The sequence below is a fragment of the Labrus mixtus genome, chromosome 13 (assembly GCF_963584025.1).
Source record: "Labrus mixtus chromosome 13, fLabMix1.1, whole genome shotgun sequence".
Lineage (NCBI taxonomy): Eukaryota > Metazoa > Chordata > Actinopteri > Labriformes > Labridae > Labrus > Labrus mixtus.
Window position 1 is genome coordinate 5,020,592 of NC_083624.1, and position 21,001 is coordinate 5,041,592.

The 21,001-nt window shown below is 41.9% G+C and overlaps 1 protein-coding gene across 4 annotated transcripts in view; it reads left to right on the top strand.

Moving 5' to 3' along the window:
* Positions 1-567: 567 nt before the first annotated feature.
* The window catches only part of il1rapl1a (interleukin 1 receptor accessory protein-like 1a), a 195,899-nt gene continuing 175,465 nt past the window's right edge, over positions 568-21,001 (top strand). For 2 of the 4 annotated variants that reach the window (XM_061053323.1, XM_061053325.1), the window contains exon 1: positions 568-1,372. The gene's annotated coding sequence lies outside the window, so the exon portion shown is untranslated. The remainder of the gene's footprint in view (positions 1,373-21,001) is intronic. The other 2 variants (XM_061053322.1, XM_061053324.1) reach the window with 2 other exon arrangements.

The window sequence follows — 21,001 nt, forward strand, 5'->3', positions numbered from 1 at the left end:
AAAGATTAAATGTAAATGTGCAAAAACAGAGATGTAAATGGACAGTATTGACATATGATTGGCACTGACAAATGAAGCTGTGTTTCCTGAATATTCTTCAAACTCTGCTTGTAAAGTCTACTGAGACAAAGTTCCAGACAATTCCAGTAAAAAGTGGCCTTATTATGTCTTTTTTTAAAGAATACAGGCACCTTTGATAGACAGCATGAATCCAAGATCCTCGGAAACTTTGTGATTCAAAGATTCTTTATTGCTTTTCATGGCAATAACCCCTGTGTTTGTCCAAGTCCTGCCTTGCACTGAATCCATTGATTTGCATGTGGAAACATCTTCAAGCCCTTTGAATTTTGATGCGATTACAAGCTCACTTCTCATATGAGGCTTGGACATTATGAACTTTATGAGCTTATGAACTTTATTCAGGGTCAAATCCTTCTCTCTCTTTCTGTTGCCTCCTTTCCCCTTTATCTCTACCCCCCTCTCTCTCTCCCTCCCTCTCCCTCTCTGCCTATCTCCTTCTTCCTTTCTCCCCTCCACTACATTCTCCCTCTTCCAACAAGTAAAGGACCCTTTATGCACGCCCCTTCTCTGTTCAGAGCTTTAGCCTTAGACCTGAGTTATAGGTGTCTGCTGGAATTTCTCCCCCCCCCCCTCATCCATTTTACTGTTTAATCGATGGGAATGACAGAGTGCAGGTGCAGCCGCCTCGTGCGTTCCAGCGCCAGCAGGGGACGGTGTATGGTGCACTAGGACCGGGGAGAGATTCCTTTTCTCGTCGTGTGCAACTCCAGAGCGGAGCTGTGGAAGGGAACCCCCCATCGGATCTAGCCATTATATCCATACATTTCTTCCCCCCCCACCCCTCCCCCCCACCCCCCCATCTCCTCCGCCGCGGCGCTGCTGAGTGGGAATCGCAGCGAGCAGTGCGTCTGGGCTGGTGAAGCACCCAGGAGGAGAGGATTAGGAAACGACTGCGAATTGAGACAGATTTTTTTTGGAGGGGGGGTTGATCATTTGGCATCTGCGCCCCCACTCTTTTTTTTATATACATTGTTTATTGGTTGTAGTAGTATCTTGTTTTCCCATTTCACCCATCTATTCGTTTGATTTCAAGCGCGCAAAGTCACATCTGCGTAGGAGAGCGCTTGGCGCACTTCTTCCCCCAAAAGGACACAGATAAGATCTCCATCATTCTGTTTGGATTTTAACCGGACGACTGGCTGAATGGGTGACCTCGCTGAGACACACTCCATCACTGGCTTGCACCAATTTTATGGGAACGTGTTTTCTCGATTGACCCGGAGTTGTGATGTCCAAAGCCTTCCCCACTGACTGACAAACGGCGTCGTACCATTTTGGAATCGAGTTGAAGGTAAGGCCAGTTTTTTCTTCTTTTGGCTTTGCCTCCATAGCACGGTTTTCCTGAGCGTTTGATAAAGTTCGGTTTGGTCGCTTTTCGATTATTGCGGCAATTACTCGATCGGCTGTGACTCTGAGGGTTTTTTTTTGCCGGTCAGTTGCACCAGTAATGCTCGAGAAGAAGAAAAAAAGAAAAGACGGTGGATATGTTATATTCATCAGTTTTTAAAATGATCTGAGTCAGTCAGACGCTGTGAGGAGGAGAAGTTCAGCACCTGCCAGTGTTGCAGCAAATATCGATCATTGTGTTCGATAACATTCAGAAAAGCCACACTTTAAATAATTAAACCAAAAGTGTCGCATTATTAGAGGGAATAACAGAGCCCCGTTTTCCTCATGATCTCCTATCTTCTCTTATTTGGCTCTCGATGTGTTTTGTTCATGAGCTCAGTGATGGAGCTTGCCGGAGAAGCCCCTCTGCAGTGCAGTCTCACACACCGGCCCGCCGGGCTCACTGGAGCTCACTGAGGAGAGGATTTAGATAAAGGTGTAAACGAAGCAGCAGCTTTCCCCTGAAGCTAGACTACCAGTAAGCCTTATTAAAATCACAATCCTCGCTTTTATATACGGAGGGCACAGAGCCTGCTGGATTCACCGAGGCGCCGTTTATATGTTAAAATAGAGCCAAGTTTTCGAGATGGTTTGCGCCGCAAAAACAACTCATCATGCACTCTACCTCTCTTTCCCCTCTCTTTCTTGCGCTCTCTTTTTTCTCTGTATGTGTTAGTGTGTGTGTCACGTGCACGCACACACTCTGAACACACTCGGTTTAAAAACTGAGCGCGCGCGCGTGTGTGTGTGAGTGAGTGAGAGAGAGAGAGAGAGAGAGAGAGAGAGAGAGAGCGTCACTGTAGTTGCAGAGTCAAATTTGGAGGCAGAAACAGGATGCCAAAAACAGTCTTTTTTTTTTTTGAAGCTGTATGAAAACTGGAGCCAGATGCTTCGCCATCGCGCACCCTAACAACCCATTGGGGGTTGGTTGCCTTTTTGACCTACTGTACATGTTTCCCATGGGGACAAAACAGCGCGGTCCCTTGGAGTGGCAAAGCGCGGATACCGACGCATGACGCAGGGGTCTGAGAGCTGATGGATGATGCTCCTATTTTTGGAAAAAGCGCCCGAATCAGAAATTGCTTTGAGCTCGGTTGGAAAACCTTGGAAAATTGTGCGACTTGATTTAATTATTTTCCTGTTTTTTTTTTTTTTGTTCGACAATTAGTAAATCTGAAGAAAATCGCTGTTGGTCCCATCTTGAACATGAACTTTATGAGTGAGCAAGTGCTTGTGTAAGGATACCCCCCCTCCTCTCAACCCACACACAAACACAAACACAGATGAGGGACTATTAAGCTTGCTTGAAATGCAATTAAATCTAACGGGAGCTCTCTCACTGGTTTCTTGCTGAACTGCACTTTGAAAAAGGAACCAAGCTGGGCTTTTATTCCTTTAATCAGAGCAGGCGGTGTTTTTTTCTATGGTTTCTCAGGTGACCTATATCTCCTTTGTGCCAGAGAGAGTCCAGTTGAGAGGTGAACCACATCTCACAATTCACCTTATCAAACTATACAAAGTTGTGAAAGAACATTCTGGAGTGTCATTCTGGATTTCTGGTGATTTTTCTTTTCTTTTTTTTTGAGCCTTGCATTTAATGAATCGGTAAAAGTCACTTCTCCTGTCTGATGATCCAAAGTGCAGCAGCAGATAAAACTGACAGGGCCGACTCTGCTGCCAGCGGCACCTCGTCATAGGGAAGATGACAGGAACTGTCCGTGGTGCTGAAACAGACAGCTCCTTTGTTCAACTCCAGGATGAGTTAGGAAGTCGTTCTCTCTGGTAATAGTTAGATTTTAAACTAGAATATGTGAGCACTTGGACTGTGTTGTTTTGCTGTAATGTCTTATATTGCTCCTCTGTGATCATTATGGAAATTTGCTTCATACATAACACACGTTGCCACCTTTAATTGACACACCTCATGGTACGGCAACACATTGTGTCCCCGTGCTTTTCTCTCTCTCTCTCTCTCTCCCTTCTCTCTTTGTCGCTCTCTCTCCTTCAGTTGTGTCCATACTCTACACTGTTTGCTTTAAAAGGCCTCATCATGTGTACTGAGTGGTGTTAAAATCCATTAGCTGATCATCATGGAGTGGTGCTTGGCTTAGCCACGTCAGAGTCTGTTTTGTGAGAATGAAACACATAAACACATCGCAGAAAAGGGGCTCCCACAATGTGTTTCTGCAGATATTTGGCCATAAGTTGTGTTGCTCAATTCAACAATATTAATGTGAAAGTAAATAGCCCCTTGTCAGAAATGACATCCAATAATAAATCCTAATGCAAACACACATCACATATCCTTTTTTTGTTGCGATAAATGTACAAACTTGCAGTGGAAAATGCTAAAAAAAAAGTCAAAAAGTTAGAAGCTTTTGAAGGGAACAGTTGTGTTTTCTAGGGACTGCAAATGTGAATGTAGTTTAAACTACTTCATTCATGGAACATCCAGGGGTCCACATATCATTTTTGCTGTTGTATTTTTATAAATGTGACTAAATACAGATGAAAGATTTGAATTCATTTTGAATTTAGATCTTTATTTAACTAGGAGAAAAGTAGCTGAGAAGTTAAATCTGCTTAACCACGAGTGTCATGGCCGAGAGAGGGAAGCAGAGCAGTCAAGACGGTTTCTGACCAACAATTAGCAGCCATGCATACAAACATATATATAAAAACACGACTACAATACATTTAAAGACTTGAAATAAAATGTAAAACCGTGAATATTTGTCCAAATCGACCACAATCAAAAGTGTAAAAGGCAGCCAGTTGTACCTGTCTGTCAATTAGAATGACTGTAAAAGCGTCCATTGAGACCATCTCATTAATTCTCAGATCTTTTTGTGATTCATACAGATACACTGCTTATTCCTGCGTATGTTTTTATTTGAATTCCACAGAGTAAAATACCCAATTGAGCCTATTATAATAATGCACACCATGTCTGCTATAAACACAGTTGGGGAACTGTTCCACAGCCCAAATGGAAATCAAATTAACCCTGGGGGAGCCATGACGTCCAATGTTTGTCTAATAAGCAGCTGCATTGCTTTTCTGTGATTACTTCTGGACCGTTTTTTATATACCAAAGATTCAGAGATGTTAAAATACCTTTGCATGATAACAGTGCACCACTTTAACTGAGCCACTCAGTGCTCAGTGGGAACCCAGCGAGCCAATTTGTTTGTGTTAATGGTCATCTAGTGGCAAGGAAGAGCTGCTGGAGGAGTCTTCCTCGCCTGCTACTGTGCTGGTGATGAATGATGTGTGTGTTTTCTCCTCTAACATTGATTGAATTAGACCACCCCGCAGACCCATTGCTTTCCCAAGGAGCTCTCGAAGGCGATCCTGCGGTGAAGTGTATCAATAAGCGGGTGGATGGAGTGTAAGTGGTGGTGTTGCCGCGGGCAGACAGCCGGTGACGAGGAGGAGGGGGGGGGGGGGGGGGTGAGGGGGGGGGGGCACATGCTTAGGGAGGAGTGCCGCTGATCACACAGCAGATTGGGAGCCCTCGGTGCTGGCGTCTGTCGGTCCCTGCCGTGGAGGGAGAGAGGGGCGGAGCCAAACAGGGCTGACCCAGAACCACATACTGGGCCTGTGTACAAGTCGGTTAAAATGTAATTTAGCCTTCCACTTCCACAAACAAAACAAACAAGCTCTCTCTATTCTGCTATTTGGCCACTCAAGAAGCCGAGCTGTGATCAGGTGAGGAACATGAGAATAAAAAAGCAAACAGAGACGAGGCGGTTTTGATGGCTTTGTTTTGAAGGCTGCTTGCTTTGACGCGAACCCCCATGAGGCCACTGGCAGCTGAGCTCCCACTGTGGCAGATTGATATTTGTAATTTAAGGGAAGCTGTCACACAGCATCCTCCAGATGGAGAGAGCCGTGGAGGCACGCAGTCGATTAAACACGGTTTGTTTAGAAATAATCATTTTGATGTGGGAGCTGAGGATTCATTTGAGGCATATTGGCTCAAGGGTTCAAAATGTTCAATTATGCACAGACGCGTTACGAGCATACAATAACAACACGTAGATGGAGAATTCAAAGGAAGTAGAAGCGTTTGGCGGTGTGTGTGTGGCGTGTGATGAAGCCCCTCAGATCAGAGGAGACAGGACAGGTCAGTGATTTGTTGAAGAAAAGGGGGGAGGTTGGGTTGCAGCGGGGAGCTAATTCATTAATCCACCCGCCGGCATGCAGGCACACAATCTCCCCGCATGCACATTGTTTGAATCACTGAACTATTGGAATTGATATTTGGAGGAGGGTCATGTTTTAAAAAGACCATCTCCGCCTTGTCACATTGATTGACAATAAAGGAACAATAAACAGCGCAGGGAGAATCCTGTTTGATTAACTGCCCTTCAGAATAACCAAACATGCGCAATAAATCAGGTTTCCATCTCGCAAATTAGGACGCTGGCATTTACACGTCGGGTTTGAGGAGCCTCGGGCTTGAACTCTTCAGACGTGCGAGCTTCTAGATCTGAATAAGAGTCGCGCCCTGTGATGATATGAATCTGATGTTCTTCCTTCGGTCAACACTTTGCACTAAAGTGAGCAGTGTTTGAAGTATACGCTGGAAGATTCAGGGTAGGTTTTGATAAGGTGAGGAAAACAAAGCAGTATTTCAGTTTTTGTCACACAACTGTCAGCTGTTAAGTGTCTGAAATCTCTTTCCAGGACGTCTGTTTTGCTAAATTGTCGCTGTAAATCACGAGCTATAAATCTAACAAAGTGCTGTGCAGTTTTGGGGAAGCTCTGCGCGTCAGATTTTTCCTTTTTTTTTTTGTGCAAAATGTTTATGTATGCTAGCCAGATGGTTAAAATAAAAACCAGTGCAATGACACACACACAGATTACGAGTCAATTGGGCTATAATGGAATAACGACCGTACGTGCTAATGACCTTAAGCTCCAAAATGTGTATGCTATCGAGTGAGTGAGTGAGTGACAGTTTCTGGAGGAGTTGAAGCACAGAGAATAAGTTAAACATCCCCAAGGAACTTGCGAAGTTTTAATTTCATAAGTGTAGTATTTTTCTGTTTTTTCTTTTGCATATTTTCTCGCATATGTTTTGGTCTATCATTCCACAGCATGGTGCTCGGGAAACAAACCAAATGGTTAGTTTTGGTCGGATACAGTCAAGTCAAGTCTATTTCAATAAAGCACTTTAAAAAAAAAAAAAAAACATTCTTCACTGAAGTGCTGTACTACCGAGGGAGACGATAGACTTGATATAAAAACCCAATAATGAAGAGAATTTCCATTAGAATATGTTGTGCCCCCTATAAATTAGGACAGATACTTTGTCAGATTACCAAAATAAAAAAGGTGAACACTGGGATTTCAAAAACCTTCGCTGAAGATATAAGAGGCTTCAAAGATGCATCGACTTAACAGGGGGACGACGTGAGTGCAGGAGCCACACAACATACTTGAACTCACCTCTACTGCCATCTCTTCACTGATAACCTCCCTGACACACGTCGCTCTCTCAGCACAGACTCAAAGTTCCCCCGCTGCAGACACATGTCTCACTTTTTCTTTTCATGCTCTTAACTTCTGTCTCTCCGCTTGAAGCTCCTACAGTGAGCACTTCAGTTACACACTTCACCTCTGTTTGAGTACATGGAGACAGCTGTCCATGTGTTTTATGAAGTCAGGTCTGTCACCTTCAACAGGTTTTTTTTATACTTACAGTCACTTTAATCACCAGGTGGAACTCTTCTTTAGGTTAAGATAGTTATAAAGGTGAAAAAGGCCGACGATTCTACATCAATGTGTAAAGAGATTGACAAGGACAAAAAGCATCAGTCAGAGGTTAGAAATGGTTCAAAACTAAGTTGAAAGAAACGAGGTACACTTGTTTTTATTTGTTGTACAGTTGCACATACTGAGCTCTAGTTGTTCTCCACCTGCTTTGATTGTTTTCTCTCCCAGACACCAGAGATATTGAGAGAGAATTTGACTGATTGTACTACATAGAAATTGTCAATGGGCTTCTACAAGAGGGAGTGTTTTTTTATTCATTTTGTTTTTGAATCACAAATCATTGTATCCAAAAAAAAAGACTCTTTATTGGATACCGTGATTTTACACACAAGGTGTTTCAGTAAAAAACCCTGAAAACCTACAGTATTCCTTAATCTTACCATTATTGTGGCCAACCCCTTAACTTAATACAATTCTACAATTCACTTAGCAGACGCTTTTATCCAAAGCGACGTACATCAGAGAGTAAGAACAATACAAGCAAGGATCTAGAAAAAAGGGAACAATGTCAGTAAGAGCAAACGATCAGCTTTGAGTCTGATTGGACACACAGGTGCTGACAGGAAGTGACCAGAGGCAAAGCACAACATTGAGGGCAGTTCTTGAGAGCTCTAATCAGTATAGAAACCATCTTATAAGTCGTCGTTATCAAACAAAAACCATCGTCATTACCATCATCATCATCAATAATATGGAGACCATCATCATTAAGTTAGTAGGTATTCATGAAAGAGCTGGGTCTTTAGCTTTTTCTTAAAGGTGCAGAGGGACTCTGCAGATCACATGGAGTTTGGAAGTTCATTCCACCACAGTAGATGATTTGGTTGATGAATCAATGCTCAATTTGTGATTTTTGAAGAGAATGACCTTTAGTGTTATGTTGCTGATGTGGACCAAATATTAGACAATGGGTTATCAGCAGCATTTAGATGGAAGTGTTACCTTGTTTTGTAATTGTATTCTGAGATCATATTGAAGGTTTCAGGCCATCTCAGCATTTATGTTAATGCATGTGTCTACAATAGGCTAATGGAAGACAAACATTAAATAATATCAGATATTTCTTGTATGTCTCTTTATGGTTAGAGATTTGAAAAGAAAAGGCTTTGTTCTTGATATGTTTCTTTCTCTGTGTTCACACATTGCCATCCCCATTGTCCTAACACAGGCAGGGTATAGACAACACCCGTAGTAATGGAATCATTCTCTCAGCTGTCACTTTGCATTGGTTCTGGGAAAATCCTGCCAATGTCCCATGGGGTTGAATGTGTAAGATAGGATATATAGCAGAAACATGTGTGCAAAGAAAACGCCTCTCTCTCTGACACACACTAGATTAGTCTTGGCAAATTGTCTTGTCTCACAGGATGAAATTGCATTTAAAGATGTAATTCAATCATTTCTTTCTTCCTCTTTTGTTGAACCAGTGCAGAAAGTGTATCACTGCTGTAGCATTCCTTGGAGACAATAATGTTGAAAATCTCCGAGCTTGGCAGCCACAAAAAAGTTGTCAGAATTTTCAACATCAGATTTGCTCACAACAGTGAAATCGTAAGCCGTGATCTCTCTGTGGACTGGACCACAAAAAAAAAAGAGACAGAGACACAGAGGAGGGACTTTAGCTCAATTTTCTGTTTCTTGGCTTGTCAACTTGTCTCTGAAATCCACTCCGATGGCCTCAGCCCTAAGCTATGAAGAATGGAAAGACAAAAAAAAACAAAAATGGAGGCGAGGTCATGCAAGAATCAGCGAGGGAGTGAAGAGCGGCAGTAAGAGTCAAAAAGAGAGAGAATGAGAGGTGTTTCTAGTGTTTCCTAAAGCTAGAACACTCTTGCGCTCTTATTTTGTCAGCTGCAGTGGTCTGTGTTATGGTGCAATGAGTCCCCTGAGAGGAGGGACTGCCATAAATATTGCACTGTGCGGAGCAGCCGTCTCTGATGTAGACCCACATTGTGTACAGGATGCTGGCTATTAGTGCCATTGGTCAGTAATGAGTGGATACAAAGTCCTTAGCCAAGTATTAAAAGTCTTTAAACACTCATCCAATCAGGTTCACACGGGTGCACACACTCAGGCAGAAAAGTGAAGAAGAGCAGACGTCCTCCTTCAGCCAAAATTGGAAACTCTTGGATATGGAGAGCGTATAATTATCCATCAAAAAACAGGCAAAAAACTGCTGAAGTATGCACGATAAGAGTTGACCACTGATACTTGAAATGAAATGGAAACCAATTACGGTTTCGAGCAAGTAGAAAAGTTAATGAGAGTACCAGCAAGTATGCCAGTCAATTCCTCCAGTACTGCCTGAAATGGTCATTGATATTAACATCAACGAGCATGCCTGTCGATTTCTATATCAGCTAGAAATCAAACCAATGCCTTGTAGGATAAGGATATCGGCGAGTACTGTACATCAGTCAATGCCTCTGATACTATCTATCTATTGGTGAGTATTCCTATAAATTCCTCTGAAATTGGGTATTGATTTTTCTATTGGGGAGTATGCCAACCAGTGCCTTCGATACTGCCTGAAATTTGTATTGATATAGAGACACTTGATGTATCGGTTGATATCTGGATGCCCCAGTAATGCAAGTCAATGCCTACAATTCTGTCTGTCAGGGAGCATGCCAGTCAATACTGAAATGTGTAAATATGCCAATCTAATATCAGAATCAGATTCAGAATCAGCTTTATTGGCCAGGCCAGGCATGCTTACACACTCACTGAATTTGACTTTGGTGAGCTGTGCTCTCTATATGTACAAAAGTATAACATTGAATATCAAGAATAGACACAAAATAAACAAAGACTAATATGTATTAAATAAGACTATAGTGCAGTGGTGGGTGGTGAAAAAGATGCTGAAAAAAATGTGATAATGGAATATGTAATTATGCAACACATGGGTTAATAAACATGAGGTAGAGTTTTACAGTATTTGCATAATAAAATAAAAATAGTTTTACAGTATTTGCATTAAGCAGCATGCATATGACTCCGATTGATATCAGTAAGTCTGCCAGTTTGTACCAGTATCATTGAGTATGCTGGTTGTCAGCAGCTTGCCAGTCAGTGTATCAAATAGTTATTCATATCAGTTGAGTATTAGCTCCTAGATTAACTATCGAACGTGAAAACAATGAACAGTGTGTTACTAGCAGAGAGTCCAATGTTAGTCAAAGCTAGCAACATGTTTTCTGCACCTATACCATGTTTACTTTCTGTGACATTAGTATGAGAGGGGTATGCATTATTAATACTAAAGTCTGGATATCAATATCAGGAAGGGAAAAAAGAGATAGCAGAACATCTCTACATGGAATGATGGATCTTTACAAGAAGATTATTAGGCGTTATTGTCTCATGTTGTTTGAGCAGTGACATTGCAGGGTGTTCTTTGAAGGTTAGTGACATCTATGTGTCTGTTCATCCTGCATATGTTTGTGTAAGTGTGAATGTGTGTGTGTGTGTGTGTGTGTGTGTGTCCCTGTGCACACTGAACTGACACACAGGCCCAGTCAGTCCTGTTCTTGGCTCCTGGAGGGATCTGGCATGTCTCCTAGGCTTGCAGCCCCTGCCACCCCCCCCCCACTCTCCCTCTCCTCCACACTCCCTCTTTCTCTCCTGCTGCCTCTTCTCCTCTTCCTCCCTTTTTTTTCTCCCTCCATCTACACACCAGTGCAGATCAGCCCTGCCCGGGCCTTGCAGTGTGTCGGGGGGGGGGGGGAACCAGAAGATAGCTGACTGGACTTTCACCCAATTTTATCCTGGTTGTCTGCTCATTTCTGGCTTTCCCGTAGCCAAGCTTTGCCTTCATATGACAGTAATATGGCAGTGTTATGTATCTAATTATAATATGCCACACAAGGGAAGAAGCTGAACACATGGCCTGTGAAGAGCTCTGGCTATTCACAGATTTGGGTAGCAATTGACAAAAGCCCTTTCCATATTCCATGGACAGAACCCTGAATAACCTCACAACAGACACACACACACACACACACCCCCACACACACACACAGATTCAGCGTCTTACAGATCTGATTCTATTCACATAAATCATGTAATAAGATTCCATCTGAGATAACTGGACCGCTCCCCGCAGGGCCTTTCCCCCCTCACAGCAGCTGCACTGTAGAATGAATACAGCGATGGTCGGAGAACAATCAATGATACTGTGCGTGTGTGTGTGTGTGTGTGTGTGTGAGTGTGTGTCTGTGTGTATGTCTTTGTATCAAGGGTATAAAGTAGACTTTTTTCAATCACCAGCCAAAGTGGATAATAGATATTAAGGTTTAACAGCCACTCTGAATTTCCAACAGCCAACAACAATTTTATTGAAAGAGGCCAGGCTGCCCCGGCAAAATGAAATACATAAACATATATGGAGCATTAGAAGCCCATTACATGTCATTTTACTTGTTTCACCCTAATTCTATGGACTTTAAAACCCTAGAGAGAGGAAGAGAGAAAAGAGCCGATCAATAGCTTTCACATTATAACAAAAGGACATATGCACGTTATTAACTGAATGACTTTTTAACTATGACAAAATGAAGGGAAACTAAAGAATAGAGTAGCCATTTTTTAAATGTCTTATACCTGCTATCAGGAGTATTTGACTGGTTGTAAAACAAACTCAGTTTCATACTGATTTGACTATATGACCTACAAAAGCGCAGCACTGAAATAATATATAATAATAATCCCCAAAAAGACTAAATATTCTCCATAGTTATTTTAATATCAGTCAGCAGGCAATTAACAGCACTCTAACTCAGAAAATGTAAAGACGTTTCTGGTCTGCAGTTTAAGAGATTATAGTTGGAGCTTTATCTTTAAAAAAAAAATACTTTGCTTGTTCATTCAGTGGGGCGGAGGGTCGCCGGTTCAAGTCCCGGTGCGGACCAAATCTGGAAGTTGGTCTGGTAGCTGGAGAGGTATCACTTCGTGGCACTGATCCCCACCCCCCAGCACCATCAGCTCAAGAGCGCCCGCTGTGGGCCGCTCCGTCACTCTGACATCTCTCCACTATGTGTGTGTTGCATGACTTACAGAGTGTAAAAACTGAAATTTCACCTTGCGGGGATCAATTAAAGTAAAAATCTTAAATCTTAATCTTAAATCTTAAAATCAGTTCAGGATCAACAAAGAGTTAAAAAGAAGACTTTTGAATGCCAAAAACCCCACAAGCTAAACAGGACAGCGATAGAAAGTGGAGAAAAACCTGCACTTTTCAAAATAAACAAGTATGCACCATGCCGACATATCGATTGTATTATTGTTATATTATTGCTCATTCCAATGTACTCTCAAAAACACATCAATCTGCTTTAAATCATTAGAAATTAGATTTAAGGGGTGCATAGTGGTTAGTTTGTGTGTCCCATGTACGGAGGGGGTTCAAATCCAACCTGTGGCTGCTTTCCCCACATGTCATTCCCCACGCTCTCCCCATATTTCTGACTCTATCCACCGTCCTATCTCTACAATAAAGGCACAAATGGCCCCAAAGTAAACCTTTAGAAATTAAGAAAAAGAAACAAGATTTAAACCATTGTGGAATTAATTTATGGAAAACTTTTCCTGCAAAGCTTTTGGTTTCCTAGAAAGTACAATACAACGCTTTTGAAATAACTCCAGATTCATCAATAAAACAATGATTTTTTTCGAGCATCTGTCAGTTGTAGGCCGGCTCAGGTATATTAATCAGAATCAGAATCAGAAATACTTTATTAATCCCAGGGGGAAATTCAGTGTTACCATTGCTCTTCACACAATACAGCAGTAGGAAATAAATAAGCAATAAGTACCAAGTAGGGCTACAATAATAGGATATATACAAGATAAAGCAATATTTACATTATGAATGTACAAGATGAACTGCGTTAAACAGATATTGCACAGTCTATTGACCAGTTTGCAGACAGATTGCACAGTTTACAGAGTTAAATAATTTGTCCAGGTCCAGGTTAATAGTCCAGTGTCCGGGTGTGTGATTCTTAGAGGGAGAAGTTAAAAGGGTTTACAATGACTCACAGTTGTCATGTTTAAGTAATTTATCTTAAAAATGCAAAAAGTAGTTACATAAACCTATTCATATGGATACTGAAAAAAAAAAACGTGTTAAAGAGTGAAAAAATAGTAGTGCGAAAAAGTTTCATGGCAATTTAACTTCTCCCAAAAAATGTCAGCTACACTGTACATACACATCACATCGTCTTTCTTTTGTCTGCATGTTTGTGCCTGGAGATCATCTCTGCCAACAAAAAGGAAATCTATACGTTTGCATTGTCTATTGTCTACAGTCGAGTTCTGTATATTGAGCTGTGTCCTCTTGGGGGGTGGAACTTAATTAAAGATCGGGGTTTTGAGTCCCATAGGGGCACACTGGGGAGCGTGGAGGAGGGTCGGGTTGAGGTAAACAGGTGAGCGTTTCTGAGACACGGGAGGCAGTTGAAGGTCACTGAGTCGTGCTTTAGGTACTGTAGTTCACACTTAATGGAGCTGGAGTGAGACGGGTGGTGTAAATAAGAGCAACAGATTAGCACATACTGAATAAAACATTCTTTGACTCCCCATCCATCCATCCATCCATCTGCTCCCCCATCCCCAGTGATACCATCGACCCAAAAATATAATGTCTAATAGGGCTCTCGTACACCTTCCATCGCTCTCTCTCTCTCTCTCTCTCTTTCTGTATGTGTGTCTTTGGGATTTCAGTTGGCTGTAGCTTTTGTTCTGCAACACCCACAAGTTATTCTCATTGGTCCAGCAGCTGATGAAGCCCATATATCTTTCTCGGCCAAAACCGGCAGCATCCTCGGCTCTTTGTAGGCAGAAAGTAGAGAAGATTCTTTTCCACCTCACTGCAACTCTGTGACAGGTTTACCCTCGCTTTGGTAAGTTGCCATGCTTGAGTGTTTGCGGTGGGTGCTGTAGTGTCTTCATTGGGATAGAGTGAGTGTGCGACTGTTGGGTTTTTAGTCCAGCAGAAGTTGATAGAAACATATATTTTAATCCAGATCTTCAAAGTGATAAAAGTCTGAGGAAAGGTGTACTCTGTAACTATTTTTTAATGAAACTCCTATGGTCATGTTCTCCACAGCAGAGGAAAACATAGCTGAAAGTTTCATTGAGTTGGTAGAACTAATCCATCTCTAGGAGTCAATTGTCACCAAGTTGCATCATAATGTTTTTGCACATGAAGTTCCAGACACTGTTTCATATTGATGTGCAAATAATTCGATAGCTGAGATAATAGAACAGTTTGGTTTCCAGCATCTGCTCCTTTATTTATAATTTCAGTGTCTTTTCACAAAAATGGAAAAAAAATGAAAAATCTGGGCAAGATGATCCAACGTTGAGAATTCAAACGTGGGAAAAAAAAACTAAACTAATTGTTCACAGTTGAGGACTGAATTTTCAACACCCTTTTCAAAGCAGGAGTCCTGTTTGAAAGTGAGTTTAATTATCGTAGTGTACTATTATTTGACTGGCATGAAGCTTAGTGGCTTTAATGCTCGTGGCATCATTGAGACAAACGACAATAGCTGGACGAAATACAAATACATGAGCGTATTGATAATGTGTGATTGTGCTTGTAGTTTAATAATTTAACTCGCAGTGTAACTTACTGATGAGTAAGGTCTTATAGTTGTTTAGATCAAGGACGACTTTTCTGTTGTAATAAGGGAGTGTTTGCAGCAACTGGGCTACGTCTGTTAATCGATGATTATCGGCCAACATTTAAAAAAAAGAAAAAAAAATTCTTGCGTCAACGTTGATTTGAAAAATTACTATCGAAACCTTTAACTACCGTTAACATCCAAACATCGCTCTAACACGGTAAGATGGATCCTGGGCAACCCCACTAAGATCATCCCCCCTCCTGTACTTTAGAGAGCTTATTGAGTAATGATCCAAAATGCCCCGTCTCGTCTTCGGGAGCTTTTATTGTGAAGTTCTGCTTGAGCTACTATGAATGTACTTCCAGAGCGCAGCTAGAGGGAAGGCGGGGGGGATGTATCAAGAAAGACAAAACCTGAGAATTAGAGTTTTCTAAACCACCGTGGCCTGTTAAGAAGTCGAATCTGCAAACAGCTGATTTTTTTTTTTTAATGATTATTGGTAACATCGGTTAATGTTAATTACACCTATGCACAATGTAAATTTCCCCGTTGTGGGATAAATAAAGGATTATCTTATCTTATCTTAATGAACTGACTGACTACAACTGAAATTAACAACTTTGTTAACAGCTTAACGGTTTATGAAGTCAACTTTTTCATTAACTGTACTGAGTGCTTGTATGTATAGCCAAAGATATGCTTAAAAAATAATACATGAGAACATCAAAAGAGGGACATTTATCAGGTCATATGATATCAAATGTTACATCATTAGACTAAATAAAGCATGTTGATGTTGTACCAAAGGCAACCCAACGTGCTTTACAAAGTACCCAGAGTGAGTGTAAACAGGAAAAACACAAATCAAGCTTGATGTGTTATAATGATCGCCACATGTTGTTGATCATTGTTAATCATGCAATGACAAATTGATAATTGGACATGTGGATGGGCTTTTCCACATTCCACATGTAGTGTCTTTTTTTTTATCTTTTGTAACCTTTCCTAACCCACGCCTCCTCCTTTCCGCCACTTTCCTCTCCTTTTCATTCCAGTTCTCTCTATTCCCAGCCTGTCCCCAGTCAAGCAGAGAATCGATTTTTAAACAGGCTAGACTCCGGGGACCGAGCAGGGAACCATTATTGGCCTCATTTAGGCTCCATTGCCACCGCGATGGCTCCTCTAGACAATAGGATAGACTCTGTCATAGATACCAAAGCGTAAATGCACATTCCAGCTGAAAACTGCTCAGGCCAGCATTTCCTGACTTCAGGGAGCGGCGTTTTAAGAAACCACTGTCGGGTTTGAGAGGATGCACCGCAGTGCCCCTCCGCACTCTGCTTAATACAGGCACATCCAGCACATTTTGCAGCCGCTGGGCGAAAAAAGCAGATGAAGATAGCAAATGCACGGACTCTTTTCCATGCTATTTAGTTGCGTGCCACCTTTCACTTTTCACCACCGCCTTGGTTTCTGTTCAGTCTGCAACATATGGCAATGTGCTTCAACTGTGAACAGCTTCCACTGATTCCCCATCAGGGGGACTGGGCTTCCTTTATAGCAGGTATATACGTCTGTCAGCCAGCTCAAGCGTGCAAAAGCCAAATTGCAGTCTGCTTCCTCTTTCTAAGGATTGAGAGGTTTCAGGAAAATATTGTGCTGTGAGTGTATTCAAGACGGTTTGAGAATCTTTTAGCGATCAAACTAATCTGATGAAGTGTGTAAGAGGCACTTCGGGATTGCATTTGCCGGGGCCCCTGAAAGCACCGCGTTTCCCCCTCAGGCTTGCTGTTTGTTTCTAAACACATGTATTCGTGAAGAGACAATAACTCTTATCCGTTGCACTGATGCTATCCTGAAACAAATCTGGGAGTCTGGTAGGTAGTAAAAGTGTGTTTGCATGAAAGGGAAAGTAATGCAATGCAGCAGAGCTCATGCTGTAGGCGCCCTGAGGTGCAGGAGGGAAACACACACGCATAGTTTAAACTAGCAAAGAGTGGGTTTGTTTCTCAGAGTGAGGATGCTTAACTTGTATGACATTTAATTGATGCATCATATCCACTGAATAGTTGTGTAGGAAACTCTACTGGCATCGAACTGAGCACTTGGATGCCCTCTAATAGCAGCTGTCAATATCAGACTGCAACTTGGCAAATAAAGGACATTAAGGTTCCACACTGGATAGAATAAGAATCTATTCAAACAAATCAATAACTAGTTGGTGATGTCATTTTTTTTTACTTAGGGGGGATGAGAGGAAACACTTTAGCAAATCAGCGACATACCCGACTGTGTCTCTCGGCCGAATGATTCACCACAGAAAGGCAGCTTATTATGGAGATGACTGACCTGCGTCCTCCCACATTCATGTAGTGGGAGGTTGTTTGAGGCCGCTTCGATGGAGATGGGGAGAAATATGTGAATATAGTATATATATAGTATGGTGACATGTGATGTATAAAGTACTACCACTACTATTGATTTTAAAAGTATTGGACATGATAATAAGACACATCTCAATGCAGTAATGTAATAGTGCTTTATGGCTTTATGTAGTGACCATTTCATCACTGTTAAGGTTCCAAAACCACTTAGTCTGTTTGGGATGTCTTGGGTTTGAATCGTGTTCAACAGTAATCCATTGTTAGGACTTTACTTTTAAATGCAGAAGACATAAAGAACATTAAGTTTGGGCTTATTTAAAGGCTTTATATGTGATTTTTCACACTTAAATATAATATAAATCAAGTATATCCTCTGAAAATAACTCTGTGAGTCATGACTGTCTACAATGGGTGTAACACCCGAGTCCCACTGTCTGTGATGTTTTCCGAGTTTTCCGAGTCCCATCTTCAGTTTGTTTACATCGCCCGGACGGCCGGCTGACTCCTCCCCTCGCGTATAAAAGTTGTTTAATTGAGGGACTAGAGAAAAGAAGAATAACATACTGTACTCACTGCTTAACTGTGTTTCTAGATCACGCTCATTTCAGGTAAATTTACATGCAGTGTGAAGATACGAGCATAATAAAGATCGCTAGCATTAGCATGCTAACACAACAATGCAGCGCGAGTTGTTTTGGTTTCATGCTGGTGCTCAAGGGCGACATCTGCTGGATCAAAAAATCGCATATAAAGCCTTTAAAGATGTCTTGATTAAGCATTATCCCATAAGGGGGGTGTTAAACATGTTTAGTATTTAAAAATGTGATCTTCTGTTGTGAGGGAGGAACCCCAAGGGCAGTTGAGATACGCACTCTGTGGATTGTGAGATAATCAACACGTTGACCGATCGGGAAGATGTCTGAAGAAAGAAGCGAAACGGCCGCAGCAAATTTATTTTCACTCACCTTCAGCTCGGGGCTTCAACACGCACAGCCCATGTTTACGCCGTCCCCACGTGTTTATACATGGTTTTGCCATTTTCTTTTTGAAACTTCTATAAAAAAAAAGCCTAAAAAGTTTTCCTGCTGGTTGTCAGACATGGTCGTTTACTTAAATTTGGCCTCGAGAGATTTTTGCGAGATTTCCAGTTTTGAGTGTTGGGACTCTATTTGATTGTGAATTAAATCTGTTAGTGTGTGGTGTGCTGTCATGGTCATATCGTCGCTCTTCACACGCTGTAAACTGTTAGATCTAAGATTCTTTTTTTTTCATGTCTCTCAAAACTGTTGAGATTTTTTAAACGGTTTAGTGTGGGTCTGTAAATGGTTGATTTGTTGGACTGTGTGATGAAGTACCATCTTCTCTATCTCTTTTGCTACATTCAAAACACTTAGCCTTTATGTTGTACTTTATATCGGCAATCGCGACTTCCTGTCCAATCAAAGTACTTTGTCAGTACTAAACCTTTTCATCATGATTCAATTCAGAGACGTTTGAAACACAAGCCCCTTCTACACAGTTTTTTTCAGGTCGTTTCTTCCTTTAAAAGATTCCAGAAAGCTAAAGTTTATTATAGACATTTGATCTTATTTTATTTAATCACATCACAACAAAAACTAAGGACGTCTGAGTTTATATCAAAGCTAAACATACCAAAGTCTGTTAACCAGCTTCTAGTTCTTGTATTGGTGTGTGTGTGTGTGTGTGTGTGTGTGTGTGTGTGTGTGTGTGTGTTTGACAGGGTTTTTAGTTGATCAGTGTGTCATCGCTGGTCTGGCTGCCCCTGGTGGGATGTGTACACTAAATGGGTGAGGAGAGGGTTGGCCCCTGCTCTCCATCAAAGGCTCGTATTGACTGGAAGCATGAGAGGGTCTCTGTAGCCAGTCATCCTTGGACAGCTGACAATGGGCCTGAGCGCAGGGGGGTGGGGGGGTTGGGGGGAGGGGGGTATAGCTGAAAGCAATCAACAACCACTGCAGGAAAAATGCTTCATCGGTTGGTGGAATGTGTCTGAACCTCGGACCTCCCTCGCAACAAGCCACAAGCTCTGCTCTTGACTGATCATGTGAGCACGGATCCAGCTTGCCTGGAAGCTCTTTTAATTAATTATGCACACTGTGTTGCGTTGTATGTGCGTTTTTTTTTTTTTTTTTTTTTGAAGTGCATGTACAGTATCTGTGGGTTTACACAGAGCAGCAGGAGGTACGGATTGGCTCAGGATACCGTGGTAATTAATCTCACTCCGTGAAGAGGTGCATGTTGGGACTGAGGCAGGGCATAGCTCAGCGCACCTTGCTCGTTAACTCTAACCACCTATGGCCAGCCTCCGGAGATTAACGAGGGCTGCCCATGGTCAAACGCGGTCAATTGTGTTTTTTTTAGCGAATGCCCACTCAGCCTACCAGCATGCTTTTTTTTTTTTTTTTTTTTTGTATTCAGAGGCAGTGATTCGCATTGCTGCTGCAGAATAATGCTCCTGGGACCTGATTCACACTGTGACACATCTGCCAGACAGCAGAGGAAACACACACGCGCAAACACACACACGTGCCACATGGCTCAGACGAAAGGAGCAGGTAGACATACAGGAAGCAGAGTTGCAGTGTGCTGTGGCATTTACTCGCAATCCCAGCATGAGCATCTATTTGACACAGTGACACACAGAAACCCCTATGACTCATTCACTTGTTGTGTGTGTGTTTGTGAGTGTGTGTGTGTGTCCCCTTTCTCTCTGTATACTATTCTTCTTTGTCTACTGCTGCTCTCCATTTGATGTTTGCATAGATAAAACTACCAACAAAGGACAAAAATAACAGCAGTCGTCCATCGCATTCATCGCTAGGTAATTCTGACTTTTCCCCTTTAAACTCCTCGCTTGACTTCAACCCTTTTATTGTCTCTCAGTTTGTGTGTCTTCCTCGTTCAGTCGGCCTAAAGCGTATAAATAATGTAAAACTTCATAGGATGAAGGCTGCTATCTCGTCATACATATTCTCATCTCATGATACCGGGGGCTTATGATCTGAATGCAGCTGAAGGAAATGTTTTCAATCTGCCGAATTCTCATCTAATATTCAGCGGTTATGACTCATGCAATATTTATCAAAAAAACCCACCACTGGTCTTGTAATGTGCATGTGAGAGAAAGGTTAATTCATTGTGTTTACAGCTGTGTACATTCAGCACTCCACACCTGGCTCTGTGCACAATTACAACATGCAGGAAAAAACATGAGATGGTACAGTGTGTAGTTTTAAAAACCAACATGCATCATGACTCTGAGGTAACAGTGTGATGCTTTGGATGAATTATTTTGTCAAATGCACATTTTTTTAACCGTCTGCATTTCTTGTCCTGTCAGGGCACACAGCCACAGTCTTGTAAATGCTATGAAGATGTGCTTTACCTAAGACCACAGCTCAGGCAGCCTTCAAATTGGATTAAATCCTTAAATCACATGATCAATCATCCACAGCTCGCCGTGCCAAGATGGCGGAGGTTTTTTTTTTCCTTCTCTGCCTTAAGATGGCACAACTGCATTCTTACCAGAGCTGGAGAGTGCTTGTGGTTTTAGGTTTGCTTGTTATTTGTGGATGTGTGTGTCCTGTTCCTTCTCTGGAGATAAAACAATTATGAGATCCAAAGTGCGCAGACACACACACACACACACGCACACACACACATACACACATACACAGCACTTGCTTGCACAAAGCAGACAGAGTGTGC